The sequence below is a fragment of the Eriocheir sinensis genome, chromosome 30 (assembly GCF_024679095.1).
Source record: "Eriocheir sinensis breed Jianghai 21 chromosome 30, ASM2467909v1, whole genome shotgun sequence".
NCBI lineage: Eukaryota > Metazoa > Arthropoda > Malacostraca > Decapoda > Varunidae > Eriocheir > Eriocheir sinensis.
Genome location: NC_066538.1, coordinates 7,742,426 through 7,761,112, shown reverse-complemented (window position 1 = coordinate 7,761,112; position 18,687 = coordinate 7,742,426). Strand labels below are relative to the sequence as shown.

Genomic DNA, 18,687 nt, shown 5'->3' with positions numbered 1-18,687 from the left:
TCTCTAAAGAGGATCAAGTGGGGCTTCCTGGAGCTTCGGGGGCAGGGGGGAGTGGGGCAAACAAAAATGGCTCCACTACACACTTGCCTGAAGGGCTGGGCCGCCCAACACGCCCACGATGAATGTCTACCAGCGCTGGAGGCCAAACAAAAATTCTGTTATTCATTATTTTTACTTTTAGCAACATATAAGCAATTCCAATAAAATTAATAAATGATTATAATTTTTCTTAGCGATTTTCTGCGTTACGTAAGCAATACATTAAAACATTGAATTATTTTAGAGACTTTTCTGGCACGCAGGCAAAAGACTATTCATTAACGCTGCTCCCGTCCTTGAGTTGATAAAAAAAAAATGCTAAATGTTCACCATTAGGGGACGCGTTTTTGTGATTTTTGAGCCGCACCGTCACGGCAGGGAATACCCACAGGCGGGGGATTACAGCCGTGTGTGTGTGTGTGTGTGTGTGTGTGTGTGTGTGTGTGTGTGTGTGTGTGTCGGGGTTTTGTGCACATGAAAGAGTTGGCCTAAGAGGGATCTCCACTAATACATACACACACACACACACACGCACTCACTCACAAAATATACAATTATTTAATTTTTGTTATTATTTTCATGATCCTAAGCAAATTTTAAGGATAATGTGTACTCTAATTCTTCCATTTATTTTGTGTGTGTGTGTGTGTGTGTGTGTGTGTGTGTGTGTGTGTGTGTGTGTGTGTGTGTATGCGCGCATGCACTCACTATCGCCGAGCATCCCCAAATTTTCCAGCCATCCACTGTTTATAAACATTTTGAAATTTATTTATTCACGTTTATCTAAATATCTATCAATTTACCTGTATTTACCTACCTGGCGGAGGTGACCTATTTTACACTCTCTCTCTCTCTCTCTCTCTCTCTCTCTCTCTCCTTTACGTTACAGTCCAATAAATGAGAAATTATTTAACCACATCACCCCTGCCCCCCCCCCCTCCCCCCTCCCCCTCGCCCCCCTTTCCAATATGGCGGCCACAAACGTATACATCAAATTTTCACTCTGTACAAATGGCTTTATTAATTCTCGCTTGTTAGGTCGCGATAATATACATACAGTGTTGTGTTTTTGTGTGTGTGTGTGTGTGTGTGTGTGTGTGTGTGTGTGTGTGTGTGTGTGTGTGTGTGTGTGTGTGTGTGTGTGTGTGTGTGTGTTATTGTTTGAGTTTTACTGTGATGTTTGTCTATTGTTATTATTATTATCATTATTATTATTATTATTATTATTATTATTATTATTATTATCATTATTATCATTATTATCATTATTATTATTATTATTATTATTATTATTATTATTATTATTATTATTATCATTATCATTATCAGTATCATCATCATCATCATCATTCCACCTACCACCACCACCAGTAACACCCCCCCACCCCCACCACCACCACCAGTCACCACCACCAGTCACCACCACCACTACACTACCCCCCCCAAACACCACCACCAGTCACCACCACCACCACCATCACCTCCCCCACTATCACCGCCACCACCACCACCACCACCACCGCTAGAGTTACTGTCCCATATTCCGTTTCAGTAAAATTAGAATTAAAATTATTATCATCATCATTACTAAACAGAATGATGAACACACGCACGCACGTCACCCTTTATTATTTATCCGCGCGGCCCTTTGTACGCATTGACCTGTTTCATATTTTATTTATTTGCTTTTCATTGTTATTGTTATGGAAAGCGAGTGATGCGTCCTGCGGTTTTTTGATATTTTATAGTATGGTGGATGATGGTGGTGGGGGGGAGGTAGGGGGGGGGGATTGTGGTGGTGGTGGTGGGTGGTTGTGGTGGTGGTGGTGGATGGTTGTGGTGGTGGTGGAAGTGGTGGGTGGTTGTGGTTGTGGTGGAGGTGGTGGTGGGGGGGGGTGGGGGGGGGTTGGTGGTGGTGGGGTTGGTAGTGATGGTGGTGGTGGTGATAGGGGGGGGGGTAGTGATGGTGGTGGTGGTGGTGGTGGTGGTGGTAACAGGGCTGACGAATTTCTGTCTATCTGTGTCTCTATGTCTGTCTGAATGTCTGTCTGTCTGTCTGTCTATGTATGTATGTATGTCTGTCTGTCTGTCTGTATTTCTATCTGTGTGTCTGTCCGTTTGTATGTATGTCTGTATGTCTGTCTAAGTGTCTACGTCTGTCTGTCTGTCTGTCTGTATGTATGTATGTCTGTATGTATGTCTGTCTATGTATGTGTGTATGTCTGTCTGTCTATCGGTGTCCGTTTCCGAATCTATCAACATATATATTCGGCCTGAAAATTGTACCAAAGCCAGAAAAAATCAAATAAGGTGATTTTGCAGGCTACAGACAGACAGACGGACGCAGACATACACAGACACGAGTGATGCAAACAACAAGCAGCAACGCCCTACCTTGGTAAACGGACAGGTAGATAAACAGAGGCAGACTGACAGACATTTAGACAGAAAGAATGACACAGAAATATAGACAGAAGAACAGAAAGGAGGATAGACACGCCAGAAAACAAGTCAGACAGAAAAAAAATACACAGACAAAAACAGACAGAAAAGATACACAGACAAAAACAGACAGAAAAGATACACAAAAAATGACAAACAGAAACACGAAAAATACACACACAAAAAAAACGACTGACAAAAACAGAGACAAAAGATAAAAAAGACACAAAAGATACACAAAAAAATACGCAGACACAAAATATACACACCCAAAAAACAACAGACAGACAAACAAAAAAGATACACAAAAAACGAGACAAAAACAGACACAAAAGATACACACAAAATGACAAACAGAAACACGAAAAATACACACACAAAAAACGCCAGACAAAAACAGACAAAAGATACAAAAGAATGACAGACACAAAATATACACAAAAAAAACGACAGAGAGAAACAGACAAAAGCTACACACACAAAAAAAAAAAATGAGATAGACACAGACACACACAAAAAAAAAAACAATGACAGACAAAAACAGACAAAAGATACACAAAAAAACAGACGAAACTAGACAAAAAACACAAAAAATGACACGGAAACAGACAGACAAAAACAGACAAAAAAATGATAGACAGAAACACACACAAAATACACACAAAAAAAACGACAGGCAAAAATAGACAGACAAAAGACACACACACAAAAACAAACGAACAGACAAACACACACACACACACATTCACCGAGCACAAAAATACAACACAAATACAGACCAACACAAAATCCGAAGCAACCCCAACTTCGCGCAACACCACCACAAGGAACACTAAAAGACTCTTCCCAAAATTTGTCCTTCCCACCCTATCCCTTCCCTTCCCTTCCCCTCCCTCCCCTCCCCCCCTCCCCCCAGCAGGTGTCTTTCCCTCCACCTTTCCTCTCTCTCCTCACGTCTATCCACTTGACCTCTGACCCCCCCTCCTCCCCCCCCCCGCAGCTCCTCTCTGGGTCATTTCCTGCACGCTGTTTCATGTGTTTTATCTGATTTTTTATTATTTATTTTGTTTTCCTATCATGTTAATTTTGGTGTTTTGTATTAGTCGATTTTTCTTTTTTTTCTTTTTCTTTTCCTGTTCATTGGTGTTTGTGTGTGTGTGTGTGTGTGTGTGTGTGTGTGTGTGTGTGTGTGTGTGTGTGTGTGTGTGTGTGTGTGTCCGTCCTTTTTCGCGAGACTAAATTGTTCTTTCTCCTTTTTTATGTATGCAAAGTATAATGTTTTGAATACTTCTTTCTACCTTCGGACCGCATTTTTTTCTTTTTTCTTTGTCTCCTTAAGTACTCATATCCTCTCTCTGTGTCCGTCTCTTTGTCTGTCTGTTTGTCGGTCTTTCCCTCTTATTATTTTTTATTATATATTGAGATGTCTATTTTTAGCTCCCTGCAATCATCTGTAATTGCTTTATTCGTTTATCTCTTACAGGTGTTCAGAATGTTGTAGTGTGCACATATTTCTCTCCTACGCCCATCATTAACACACCCACACACCCACACACACTCACACACACACCTGGGCATATAACCTTTGACCCAACAACACAACGGTAAGTCTAACACACACACACACACACACACACACACACAGTCAGTATACAAAGGGCTGCTTGTTGGGTCGTGTGTGTGTACATTCACGCACACACCGTCCATAGTTCTGTGTTGGTCGCCCGAAACTGTGTCCCGTGTACGTGTGTGTGTGTGTGTGTGTGTGTGTGTGTGTGTGTGTGTGTGTGTGTGTGTTTTAGAAGAAATAACCTTGCCACAGTACGAGATAGGCTTCCTGGGAAATGTGGAAAGCAATTATTCGGAAACATTAAAAGAAATATAAGTTTGAGTGAGAGAATAAAGAAACTACAAGTGATGGAAAAAAAAAAGGAAAAAGCAAAAGAAAAAACAGAAAATAAGCAAAACAAGCAAGCGTGAGGAAGTGAAGGTTAGTTAAAAATATAAAACGGGAAAGCGCAAATGAGAAAGAAAATAAATAAAACAAATGAGAAGAGGAGAAGGTCAATAGAAAATAGAAGACAAAAAAAAAATAAGGGAGGTAAAATATCGTTTAAAGCAGATAGGGAGAGGGAGAGAGAGACCACCACCACCACCACCACCACTATCATCACCATAACCACTATCATCACCACTACCACTATCATCACCACCACCACAGCCATCATCACCACCACCACCAAAACCACTACCATCTCCACCAAAACCATCACCACCACCATCATCACCACCACAACGACCACAACCACCACCACCATTACCACAACCATCATCACCACCACCACAACCATCATCACCACCACTACAACCACCAAAACCACTACCATCTCCATCAAAACCATCACCACCACCATCATCACCACCACAACCTCCATCATCACCAAAACCACAACCACAATCACCACCACCACAACCACCAAAACCACTACCATCTCCACCAAAACCATCACCACCACCCTCATCACCACCACACCGACCATCATCACCGCCACCACCAGCCACACAGTAAATACCAACGCATTGTAAAATTAATAAACTTTTGATAATAATATATACGCAGGATAAGAAAACGGAAATAATAGGAATGATGAGGAATGCGAAAATAGACACTAAAAGAAAAAATAAATAAATAAGATAACAGGAAAAACTACAATAAAGAAAAAAAAAAGTGCAGCGACTCATTCGGCGAGTAACCTCCGCGCTCATCTCCTTAATGTTTTTTTCTTTTTTTTTACACGAGTTATTGACGCAAGAAAAAAAAAATGTCTAAAAGGAAAAAAAAATGTCTAAAAGGAAATAAAAAAATGTCTAAAAGGAAATAAAAAAATGTCTAAAAGGAAATAAAAAATGTCTAAAAGGAAATAAAAAAATGTCTAAAAGGAAATAAAAAGTGTCTAAAAGGAAAAAAATGTCTAAAAGGAAATAAAAAAACGTCTAAAAGGAAAAAATGTCTAAAAGGAAATAAAAAAATGCCTAAAAGGACATAAAAAAATGTCTAAAAGGAAATAAAAAAATGCCTAAAAGGAAATAAAAAAATGTCTAAAAGGAAATAAAAAAAATGTCTAAAAGGAAATAAAAAAATATCTAAAAGGAAATAAAAAAATGTTAAAAGGTAATAAAAAAATGCCTAAAAGGAAATAAAAAAATGTCTAAAAGGAAATAAAAAAAATGTCTAAAAGGAAATATAAAAAAATTGGTGAGTTGCGAAAATTTAATCCGACGCAAACAAAAAATACTGTTCACATTTTTTCATTTTATTTTAGTTATTTTCATTAATATTCAAAGTTATTCCGAAGAGACAACTCGTGCAGTATCAGTCGTGGCCATTCGTCGTTATTCACAGGTTTAAGTTACTCAAAAATATTCACAGTCATTCAAAAAATATTCAGACTTTCACAAATTACTGAAAATCACGCACAAGCTATTCAGTTATTCAAAAGTTATGTGATTCAAAAGTTCTTCACCCATTCAAACGTTATTCACAAGTCATTCACGCGTTTTCAAGAGGCATACAGTCTTACAAAGTGACTATTCAAGTTATTCACTCAAAGTTTTTCACTCATTTAATCGTTACTCACATTACTCACGTTACTCATTCACGTTTATATTTTTTTCGTTACAATTCTTCAGTTTTTCCTCGATTCTTCACACATCTTCCCCTACACCCCCCCCCCCCCCACCTCACCTGTGTCTCCATTTACCTGTCCACGAGCTAATAAAGGTGTAAATGTTCACTCCTGCCTCCTCCACCTCCTCCTGCTCCTCCTCCTGTTCCTCCTTCCTATACCCGCGTCTAAGGCAAACTACATAAAGGTGGAGAGGAAAGGAAATGATGGAGGAAGTGGAAGGAAGGCTAGAAGTGGAGGGAGAGATGGAAGGAGTGAAGGGAAGGAAGGATGGAGGAGGTGGACGTAAAGAAAAGAGGTGGAAGGATGGAAGAAGATAGGAAGTGGAGGGAGGTATGAAGAAAATGGAGCAAAGAATGAAGAGATGGAGAGATAAAAAGGTAGGGATATTGGGAGCTAGAGAGGTGGAGGGGTGGAGATGTGGAAGACAGGAGAGGGTTAAGCTGTGGAGGTTTGGAAAGGCGGAAAGGTGGAGAGGTGAGGGGAAGAGGTAGAGGGGTGGAAGAGTTAGTGTAGATTGGTGAGGGGAAGAGGTAGAGGGGTGGAAGAGTTAGTGTAGAGAGGTGAAGGGAAGAAGTAGAGGAGTGGAAGAGTTAGTGGAGAGAGGTCAAGGGAAGAGGTAGAGGAGTGGAAGAGTTAGTGTAGATAGGTGAGGGGAAGAGGTTGAGGGGTGGAAGAGTTACTGTAGAGAGGTGAGGGGAAGAGGTTAAGGGGTGGAAGATTTACTGTAGAGAGGTGAGGGGAAGAGGTAGAGGGGTAGAAGAGTTACTGTAGAGAGGTGAAGGGAAGAGGTAGAGAGAGTTAAAAGGTAAAGGGGTGGAAAAATGAATATGAAGGGTAGTGAATGAATGGATGAGTGAAGTGGAGATGAGGAAGGAATAGAGAGGAGAAGAGGAGAGATAAACGTGTGGAAGAATGGCAGCTGCGATGGTGCTGTCTCCGTCTGTCTGTCTATCTGCCTGTCTGTCAGTTTCCCACCCTGGTAAGGATTAAAAGTCTGTCCACGTTACAAGGACCGACAGACACAACCACCACCACCACCACCACCACCAAAAACAACAAAAGCAACCATCAAATTTATGGTCATTGCATAAAAAAAGAGAAAAGTGAGGAAAATCGCCTCCACCATCATCACTACAACCACCATCACTACCACCACCACCACCATCACCACCACTACTACTATCATCACCATATTCACCACTACCATCACCACCACCACGGTTTAACCACCACAACTACCACTACCACCACAACCACAACCATAAAACACCACAGAAAAACCTTATCCCCAACCATTTAACCCCATTCCCCCCTCCCCACCCCTACCACCACCACCAACACAACCCCTATACCATTCCCTTAACCCCTCCACCCCCCCCCCTCTGCACCCCTTCACTTCCACCCCTATACCATTCCTCCCCATTCCCCACCCCTATCATTACCACCACAACCACCCCTATACCACCTCCTTAACCCCTCCACCCCTCTCCCCACCCCTTCACTTCCACCCCTGTACCATTCTTCCCCATTCCCCACCCCTACCAGTACCACCACCACCACAACCCCTATACCATTCCCTTAACTCCACCCCCCCCCCTCTCCACCCCTTCACTTCCACCCCTCTACCATTCCCTTAACCCCCCCTCCCCCTCCCCACCCCCACGTCGCCAATATTACATAACGCCATTTTTCCCCGGACTAACTCTTAATCTCTTTTCCCTGTCACCCCGCCGTCGATCGCCCGTCCCGCCCATATACAGGTGAGCCAGGCAGGTGTGGGGGCTAATTAACCTTTCCACCTACCTGTCAACCGCTAAAAAAAAAAAGGGACAGGTCTCAAAATAAAGCGAGTTTTCATATTTGACTTTTTTTCGGTTTTGTTTTGTTTTGTTTTTCCTTTTTTTTTTGTATATATGTGTGTGTGTGTGTGTGTGTGTGTGTGTGTGTGTGTGTGTGTGTGTGTGTGTGTGTGTGTCCCTTGCGGTGACTGAAAGGGAAGGGAGACATGCAAGGAGAAGGGGAAGCAAAGGGAGGGAAAGAGGAAGGGAGATATGGAAAGATAGGGAAGGGAGGAGAGGGGAGGAGAGGGGAGGGACAGAGGTAGAGAGAGAGGGAGGGAGGGAGATTGAAGTAAGAGAGGGGATTGGGAAAGAGAGAGAGAGAGAGAGAGAGAGAGAGAGAGAGAGAGAGAGAGACCATTAAGAGTGATGGGAGAGAAATCTTTGCACAGGGAGAGAAGGGAGGAAAAGGGAAAAAAAGAGAGGGAAGGAAGAGGAAAGGGAGTAAAGAGGAGAGAGGAAGAGGAAGAGGGGGGAAGGGGAGGGGGGAGGGGGAGGGGGCTGTCAATCCAAGTCAAAGTTTTGGAAAAGTGTGAGGTAACATCTCTCTTCCCTCCCCTTCCTCCCCTCCCCCCCTTCCCTCCCCCCCTTCACCCCACCTCCCCCTCGTCCTCTCCCACCTCGTCCATTTTCTATATTTTTGCAACAGATAAATGGGGAAGTGATGGGGAGGAAATAGGGGAAGAGGAAAAAAAAGGAAAAAAAGGAAAATGAAAGAAAGCGAAGAAAGGAAATGATAAAAATAAAATAATGATGATGATGATGAAAGAAGGGAAGGAGAAAAATAGGATGGAAGGAAGAAGAAGAAAAAGAAGAAAGACAGAACGAGGAAGTATGAAAGAAAATGAAGGCAGGAAGAAAGGAAGGAATGATGGAATAAAGGAAGAGAGAAAAATAATAAAAGAACAGAGGGAAGGAGTAAAGAAAAGGGGATAAAATGAAGAACGGAATAATAAAAGAAAGCTATTAAGAAAGGAGGTGAGAAAAGAAGAAAGAACAAAGAAAGAAAAAAAAAATATAAGGACGTTAAGTAGAATGATTGAAAATGGAAGATGTATCATAAGGAATAGAAGGAAAGGAGAAGAGAGAATAAGAAATGCAGATAAATGATTAGAGACGAGAAAGCAAAAACAGAACGAAAGGAGAGATAAAAAACAAAACAACAAAAACAAACAAAAGTCGAACGAGAGGAAGAGAAGAAATAAATCGAGAGAAAAAAAAACATGAATGAAAGAAAACAAAACAAAAAACAAAAAGAAAACAAGTAAAAGTAACGAGAGGAAGATGACAGAAAATACAGGTAATAAAAGAAACAATAGAGAAACACTTAAACAGAAGGAAAGACATACGACACGATGAATAAAGATGCGGAGAACGACACACTGGACAAGATAGATGACGTAACACGCAACAAAACAACTGCGCGATTCCAGGCGTCTATAGCAGGATCAAAACCCTTATACAAACAAAAGAAGAGCGATAAGAGGCGATAGAGGCGAACAAAAGAGGAGAGAGGACGCGAAACACAGGAACATAAGTAAAAATAAAGAGGAAAGAGGAGAGAGAAAGAGAAGGCGAGGAGGAGACAAAGGGAATTTAACGAACGGAGATAAAAGAAAAATATTAGGGAGGTAAAAGAAACAAAAGAACGCCGAGAGAGAGAGAGAGAGAGAGAGAGAGAGAGAGAGAGAGAGAGAGAGAGAGAGAGAGAGAGAGAGAGAGAGAGAGAGAGAGAGAGATGTTCTTTAGTATCAATATTCATAAGCTTCCATATGTGTTTTTGCATTTGCATGGTAACACTCGCCTTCCTGAGACCTTGTAATGACGTACACACACACACACACACACACACACACACACACACACACACGTAAACTCCTATTAATAGCAAAGATAATTATAGCAAGGAAAGAGATAAATGTAGCCTGTGTGTGTGTGTGTGTGTGTGTGTGTGTGTGTGTGTGTGTGTGTGTGTGTGTGTGTTTAAGAGATAATAAGGATGGACGGAGTAGTGTGAAGAATACTGATTGAATTTTTACTTTGTTGGTTACTACTACTACTACCACTACTACTACTACTACTACGACTACCACTACTACTACTACTACTACTACTACTACTACTACTACTACTACGACTACCACTACTACTACTACTACTACCACCACTACTACTACTACTACTACTACTACTACTACTACTACTACTACTACTACTACTACTACTACTACTACTACTACCACTACTACTACTACTACTACTACCACTACTACTACTACTACTATCACTACTACTACCACTACTACTACTACTACTACTACTACTACTACTACTACTACTACTACTACTACCACTACTACTACTACCACTACTACTACTACTACTACTACCACTACTACTACTACTACTACTACTACTACCACTACTACTACCACTACTACCACTACTACTACTACTACTACTACTACTACTACTACTACTACTACTACTACTACTACTACTACTACTACTACCACTACCACTACCACTACTACTACCACTACCACTACTACTACCACTACCACTACTACCACTACCACTACTACCACTACTACTACTACTACTACTACTACTACTACTACTACTACTACTACTACTATCGCCATAATCTCTTACCGTCTCTTCTTCACCTTCTTTCAGAATAAAAATAAACAAAAGAAGCAAGAACAGATAAAGAACAAGATAACCTAAAAACAACGAAAGATAGAGCAGCGATAACACACACACACACACACACACACACACACACACACACACACACACACACACACACACACACGGGGTCCCATTTTTCATTAGATTAGTAAATTTGTTTCATAAATCCATCAGGAAGAAAATATAAATAAAAATGGTAACGTGATACATGTATATATTTCAACTCTCTCTCTCTCTCTCTCTCTCTCTCTCTCTCTCTCTCTCTCTCTCTCTCTCTCTCTCTCTCTCTCTCTCTCTCTCTCTGCATGGTAATTAGCTCTCTTTCTACCTGGACAAACAAACACCTGAATATACTTGATCTTATCGTAAAAATGAGAGAGAGAGAGAGAGAGAGAGAGAGAGAGAGAGAGAGAGAGAGAGAGAGAGAGAGAGAGAGAGAGAGAGAGAGAGAGAGAGAGAGAGAGAGAGAGAGAATCAACATCTGCGGACTTCTGGACGTAGCAAAATGTTGATTGTTTTGATAAATTGTTTCGTTTTCCTGTCTATCTTTTTTTTGTTTATTTGCTTGATTCTCTTTTTTCAGAATTTCTTTTTTAGGTTTTAATTTTTATTACATTTTTTTGTTTGTTGCTTTAATTGCCATTTCTTTGTTTTCTTTTAGTTTTTCTTTCTCTTTTTTTTGTTTCTATTTGTCTTCTTACTTTGTTCCTTTATAATCATCTTTCTTTGTTTTCCCTTCTTTAATTCATATTTTTTGTCCCGTTTTGTATTGTTTTCTTTATTATCTTTTCTAGTTTTTCTTTGTTGTTTTGCTGCATCTTTATTCTAATTTCTTTGTTCTGTTTTGTTGCTTTATATTTTCTCTATTTTTTCTTTGTTTCATTCTTATATCGTTTTTATTTAGTATTCTTTGGTTCGATTTTTTTTCGTTTTAATTAACTTCCCTTGTTTTTGTCATTACCTGTCTTTTGATTTTCTTTCTTTCATTTTCCGTTTACCTTCATGAGATTGCGTTACCCTTCCTCGCCCCTTCCGTACTTATCACATTACATTACCGTGCAAACTATGGACGCTGGAGTACCACACATCTATAAATCTGAATCTAGGTAAAAAAAACTATAATAATAATAATAATAATAATAATAATAATAATAATAATAATAGCAGAGAACTCACACGAACACACACACGCACACAGGCACATATATACATTTCACATACTGATTTCCTGCAATGAAATTAAAACACAAAACATGAAATAAAGCAAATCAGAACACACACACACACACACACACACACACACACACACAACAGAATACATACAAGCTTGTTATTATAATTTTAAGAGGAGGAGACGGAGGGGGGAAGGGATGAGAAGGAAGGGGAGGGAAGGGAGAGGAGGCGGCAAGAGAGGAGAGAGGGGGAGGTATGGAAGAGGAACGACTAGGAGAAAGGATGCAAAAGGTCACGTTGGGAGAGGCAAGGTAGGGGAAGAGGAGGAAGAGGAGAAAGGGGAGAGTAAAGAAGGAAGAGGGGAGAAGGGAGTGACTAGGGGGAGGGATATTTTAAGGGGTGGAGTGGAAGGTAAGGGGAAGATAAGAATGGTCTAAGGGGAAGACACGAGTAAGGGGAATGGCCAAGGGGAGAAGGGGGAAGATAATGGGGATTAGGGGTTAGAACTGGGAGAGAAGGGGAGGGATGGCCAAAGAAGGGGAGAAAAGGGGAAAAGGGAGGGTGGAGGGGTTTCAGGGGGAAGGGGAGTGAGAGGGTGAGGAGGGGTGGGGAGATGGTTAGCCTGTTGTGGGGTTTAGAGTAGGAGTGAGAATAAAAGGGAGGTAGGGGGTGGCGGTGAAGGAAAGATGGGAGGAGGGGGTTAAGAGGTGGTCAGAATGAAGGGGAGGAGTGGAGGGGGAAAGGGGCGGAGGGGAAGAAGGGGAGGGGTTTGGGGGTTAATCAGACAAAGAGGGGTCAGTCATGAGGGAGGAGGAGGAGGAGGAGGAGGAGGTCAGAGAGAAGAGAGGGGAGGGGGGAAGGAGAGGGGAGAGTTGAGGGGAGAGGCCAGAAGGAGGGGTCGGGAAGGAGGGTCCAGTCAGCGTAGGGGAGGGGTTCAGGAGGTCATAGAGAAGGGGAAGGAGGTGTTAGGGGGTGTTGGTCAGAGGGTCACAGGTGATATTAACATAATATTTCAGGTGAGCATTGGTCCACCTGGCTTAATTTGGTCCTTTATATTCGACATCTAGTTAGCCCGGGGACCCTAAATATGCGAGAGAGAGAGAGAGAGAGAGAGAGAGAGCAAATATATTAAAAAGAATAAGAAAAAAATGTGTGTGTAATGTAGCTGCCAAATTTTCAGTAATGCAACAAAACACAAATTATAAAAAAGAGAAATAGTACTGATGATAATGATAATGAGAATAACAGTAGTAGTAGTAGTAGTAGTAGTAGTAGTAGTAGTAGTAGTAGTAGTAGTAGTAGTAGTAGTAATAGTAGTAGTAGTAGTAGTAGTAGTAGTAGTAGTAGTAGTAGTAGTAGTAGTAGTAGTAGTAATAGTAGTAGTAGTAGTAGTAGTAGTAGTAGTAGTAGTAGTAGTAGTAGTAATAATAAGAATGGTAGTAATAATAATAATAGCAGTAATAATATTAATAACAACAACTATAGTAATCGAGTTAATTAAGCTAAAAGTGTACGATTTCACAGCATTCTCTCCACAGATTGAAAAAAAAAATAAACATCATATTCTCATTATACGCCGAAAATATTAATACCACCCTTATTGAATTATGTCATTAGGCCGCGTTTCCAATCAATTAATAAAGCCAGACTCATAAATGACGCGCATAAAAAATAACACGTAGAGATGAACATGATTTTCTTTTTTTTTTTTGCTCCGTCATGCATCAACGAGTGCGCCTGCGTGTGTTTACCTATGACGTCACAACATGGTGGAAGGGAGGGGGAGGGGAGAGGGGGTAGTGGGAGAGAGGCTGAGGGGGGTGTGAGAGAAGATGGGGAGGTGGTGAGAGACAAGGGAAGGAGGGGAAGTGGGTATAGGTTAGAGGAAAGGGGGTTGGAAGGGGGGAAAGGGAGAGGGAAAAGGGAGGAAGAAAGAGGGGGGAAATATTTGGAGGGAAAAGGGGAGGAAAAGGAGAGAAAAGAGGAGGAAATATTTGGAGGGAAAGGGGAGAGAAAAAAGAGGGAGGGGAAAGGGGTGGAAAACGAGGGAGGGAAAAGGGGGAGAAAAAGGGAAGGAAAAGGGGGAGAAAAAAGGGAAGGAAAACGGAGAGAAAAAAGGGAAGGAAGAGGGGGAAGAAAAAGAGAGAGGGAAAAGAAAGAGGGAAAAGAGAGAAGGAAAACGGGGAGGAATATGAGGTAAGGAAAAGGGTGAAGGAAAAAGGAGAAGGAAAACGGGAAGAGGAGCGAAAGGGGAGGAGGGAAGGCGAAGGGGGTGAAGGGGGGAGAAGGGGACACTATGAAAGTAAGAAAGTAATTAGTGTTCTTACCTGGGTGTGCGTGCGTGTGTTGGTTAAGGTGTTCTCCAGGTGTCCTCAGGTGTGGGGATGCCGAGTTACCTGTAGAAAGGGACAATTAGCATCAGGGAAACAGGTAATCCAGGAATGAAAGGTAAACAAATAAAAAAGGGGAATTCAAGATATAAAAAAAGGAATTCAGATATAAAAAAAGGTTGAGAGGTGAACTATCTATCCCAAGTCAAAAAATACTCCCCAGTAACTATACGTGTTAATGTTGTTTTAGAAAATGTCATAATAATTTACTATCCAGAAATAAATAAATGAAAAAAAGTAAACAAAGAATGATAAAAGTAAGTGTTCCCATATAGTTAAGCAGGTATATATAAAGACGGATAAATAAATACAAAATAAATAAATAAAGATATCAAGAATGAAGAAATAATACACAAAACAAAAATTACGTCTATCTATCAATCCATCTATCAACCTATCTGTATCTATCTTTCAACCTGTCTGTATCTATCAACCTATCTATCTATCTATCTATCTATCTATCTGTCAATCTATCTATCTGTCAATCTATCTATCTATCTATCTGCCTAACCCATTGATGAGTCCTACTTTTTTTTTTTTACAGTAAGGCAGATTATGGTAAAAGAAAAAAAAAGAAAGACTCACTACCAACCATATTACCATCATCCCCGTTCGAGCCCTTCAGCCACTTATAAACTCCGGGTCAAGTATGCACTTTACACTTTGCTCACTTAACAAAAATATATGCGCGACTATTAGGATCGAACACGAAAATCACTGTTATGTAAAGAGAGCCGAGCCTCGAAGCGTATCTCGAGGCTTCGCTCAGATGATTCGGATGAGGGAGCGAGTGAGTGACTGGCTAACACACACACACACACACACACACACACACACACACACACACACACACACACACACACACACACACACACACACCAGGATGAACAAATTTTTATATATATATTTTAGAATCAGTCATTTTTAAAACTTTTCTTCATCATCTCTCTCTCTCTCTCTCTCTCTCTCTCTCTCTCTCTCTCTCTCTCTCTCTCTCTCTTCCTTCCTTTCTTCCTTCCCCCCTCCTTTCCTCCACTCACTACACCCTCCCCTCAACACTCCTCATTCTCTATCTTCTTCTCTATCTCTTCTTCCCCTTCCACCTTTTCTTCATCCTCCCTGCACCCTCCCCTCCTCCTCTTCCTCCATTTCCCTATCTCTACCCCTCACCTCATCTCTCCCTTCCTCCCCTCTCCCTCCTTTCCACCCTTTACCCATTTCTTATCGCCCCCTTCCACATCTTCCCCCCTCAACTTCCCTTTTACCTTTTCCTCCTTCCTCTTCCCCTTTCACCTCCTCCCCTTCCCTCATTTCTCTTCTCTCCCTCTCCCTTCCGCTTCTGCCTCTTCCTCCTCCCTTTCCACCTCCCCTCTACTACTTCTTCCCTTACCCTTCCCCTACCCCATATTTTACCTCCCCTCCCTTTCCTCCCTTTTACCTCTTCCCCTTCCATCTACCCCTTTCCTTTCCACCTCCCTTCTCCCCCTCTACCCTCCCGTCTATTCCTTCCCCCCCCCCCACCATCTTTAACAATCCCTTCTCTTCCCCCCTTTCTCTAACCCCCCTTTCTCTTCCCCATTCCCCCTTCCCCCCTTTTCTTTTATCCCTCCCTCTTCCACTTTTGTCATCCCCTTCCCTCCCCTTCCACTTTTCTCTACTATTCCCGCCATCCCCCTTCCCCCCCTGTTCATCCGTTCATCCGCCCCTTCCGGTCCCGGCTCAGCCACACTCACTCACTCATCCATTCCGAACCGCGCCCGAAGCTTCGCCGCCGCGTCCATTCGAGTCACCTCGGATTTGTGAACATTACCAGAATTATCCGAACCGAAACTAAATGCACTAACCCTGTCTGTCTCTCTGTATGTATGTATGTATGTGTGTTTGTCTGTCTGTCTGAGCTAGCCTGTGTTTTTGTCTATGTCTGCGTGTGTTTCTATGTGTGTGTCTTTGTTCCTGTATCTTGTCTATCTTTGTCTGCTTATGTGTGTGTGTGTGTGTGTGTGTGTGTATATGTGTGTGTGTGTGTGTGTGTGTTCTCTCTAACTGTTGATGTTCAGACGATTTTTTCTTGTGTGTGTAGCTGCGTGTCTGCATTTGTGTGTGTGTGTCTGTCTGTCTGTGTGTGTGTGTGTGTGTGTGTGTGTGTGTGTGTGTGTGTGTGTGTGTTTTCAAGTGTCATGCATCAACTCTTCCACCACCACCACTACCTCTTCCCTTTCCTCCTCCTCCTCCTCCCCCTCCTCCCCCCCCTAACCCCCCCCCCCCAACAGGTGCATTAGCGTGATCCAGCGCGGCTATAAATATTCCTCCTCACTCAACCGGATTCTCGTATGACACGCGTTCGGATTCGGAGGATAACCGGCCGGCGTTTTTCTTTTAATTCGGATGGAAGGCGACATGACCTCACTCGACCCAAAGCCAGGTTAGCCGGACATATTAGAGCGGCGAGCCGGGTCCGGTGAAGGCGCTGATCCGGGTCCGGTTACGGTTGAGCCGAGTCCGGTTTTGTGTGATCCGGTTTCGGTTTAGCGAGCAGTGATCATTTACTTCGGTGAGGGGAGGAGGGGTGGAGGAGGAGGGGAAGGAAACTGTGTGGGGAGGAGGAGCGGAACGGGGAGAGGGGAATAGTGAGGGCCTGTGTGTGTGTGTGTGTGTGTGTGTGTGTGTGTGTGTGTGTGTGTACTTCATGCAATAAACCGTTTATGTGTGTGTGTGTGTGTGTGTGTGTACACACACACACACACACACACACACACACACACACACACACAACCACCCTCCCTCCCTCCCCACCATCCCTCCTCATCCCCCCACTCCCCCGCCACACACACACACACACACGAAAACACAATCACCCCTCCCACACACAAAACCACCCCTCCCCCCACCATCCCCACCCTCATACCCCCACTCCCCCGCCACACACCCACACACACACACACAAAAAAAAAAAAAAAAATCAACAAAAACAACTGCATCTATTCCGCTCCCCGGCCCCAAAAGGTCAATAAGTTTCGTTCAGCGTCACAGGAATTAGTTCAACGAGCCTAAAGTGCCGCGTTATGTTGAGTGTCGGGCGGACGAAACACAGCGACGCGGAACCCAGCGATAAAACACACGGGGAAATAGCGTAGGGAGGGGAAGGAGGGGAGGGAGGGAGGAGGAGGGGAAGAAGGGAGGAAGAGGAATAATGGGGAAATGAGGGAAGGGAGGGAGGGTAAAGAATAGGAGGAAAGGGAAGGATGGGGAAATAAGGGAAGGAAGGGGGAGGGAGGGGAGGTAGGGTAAAGAAGGGGAGGAAGAGGAAGAATGGGGAAATGAGGGAAGGAAGGGGGAGGGAGGGGAAGGAGGGTAAAGAAGGGGAGGAAGAGGAAGAATGGGGAGATCAGGGAAGGAAAGGGAAGTAGGGTAAAGAAGGGAGGAAAGAGGAAGAATGGGAAATGAGGGAAGGAAGGGAAGGAAGGGAAGTAGGGTAAAGAAGGGGTGGAAGAGGAAGAATGGGGATATAAGGGAAGGAAGGGAAGCAAGGGAGAGGAGAGAGAGGTAGGGGAAGGAAGAAGAGGGAAGGGAAAGAAGGGTAAAGGTAAAGGAGGGGTAAGATAGGGAGAAGGAAGAAGTAGGGGGAGGAGGGGGAGGAAGGGAAAGGACGAGGAAAAGGGGGAGAGGAGGGGGAGGAAAAGGATAGAAGGGGGAGGTAGAGGAAAAGAGGAGTTGGTAGGGGAAGAAAGGAAAGAAAGGGGAGGTAAGGGAAGGAGTAGGGAGTAGGGGGAAGGAGGGGAAGGAAGAGGAAGAAAAAGGAAGGTGTGTGTGTGTGTGTGTTGTGTGTGTGTGTGTATAGTACTATGTAATGTGCGGCGGAGGAGGAAGCGGAGGAAGAGTCAGAGGTGTTGGAGATTAGAACTATTGACGACGTGAACTTACGAAACACACACACACACACACACACACACACACACACACACAGGATAGAGAGGAAGAGGAGGAAGGGAGGGAAGAGAAAAATGGAGTAAAGGTAGGGAAATAAGTCCTGGAGGAGGAGGAGGAGGAGGAGGAGGAGGAGGAAGGAAGAGGAGGAGAGGGAGGAGGAGGGAGGGGAGGAGAGGAAGAGGAGGGAGGGGAGAGAGAGATGAGGGAGGAGGGAGAGAGGGAAGAGGAGGGAGGAGAGAGAGAGAGAGAGAGGAGGAGAGAGAGAGGAGAGAGAGAGAGAGAGAGAGTGAGAGAGAGAGAGAGAGAGAGAGAGAGAGAGAGAGAGAATCACCATCATTATATTAACACGATCCCACTGGACAAATAAAGAGATGCTACCCTTGTTTCCTCCCCCCCCTCCCCCCTTCCCCTTCCCTCCCCTTCCCCTTCCCCTTCCCTCCACCCCCCTTTACCTCCCTCCTCCCCCTTTCCGAAAACCTTAATTCACACCCTTGG

The 18,687-nt window shown here is 43.2% G+C and overlaps 1 long non-coding RNA gene across 5 annotated transcripts in view; it reads right to left on the bottom strand.

Annotated features, from left to right (window-relative positions):
• The window catches only part of LOC127005539 (uncharacterized), a 231,861-nt gene that overhangs the window by 98,322 nt on the left and 114,852 nt on the right, over positions 1-18,687 (bottom strand). For all 5 annotated transcript variants that reach the window (XR_007758671.1, XR_007758670.1, XR_007758673.1 and 2 more), the window contains one exon: positions 14,203-14,271. This is a non-coding gene — a long non-coding RNA (uncharacterized LOC127005539). The remainder of the gene's footprint in view (positions 1-14,202; positions 14,272-18,687) is intronic.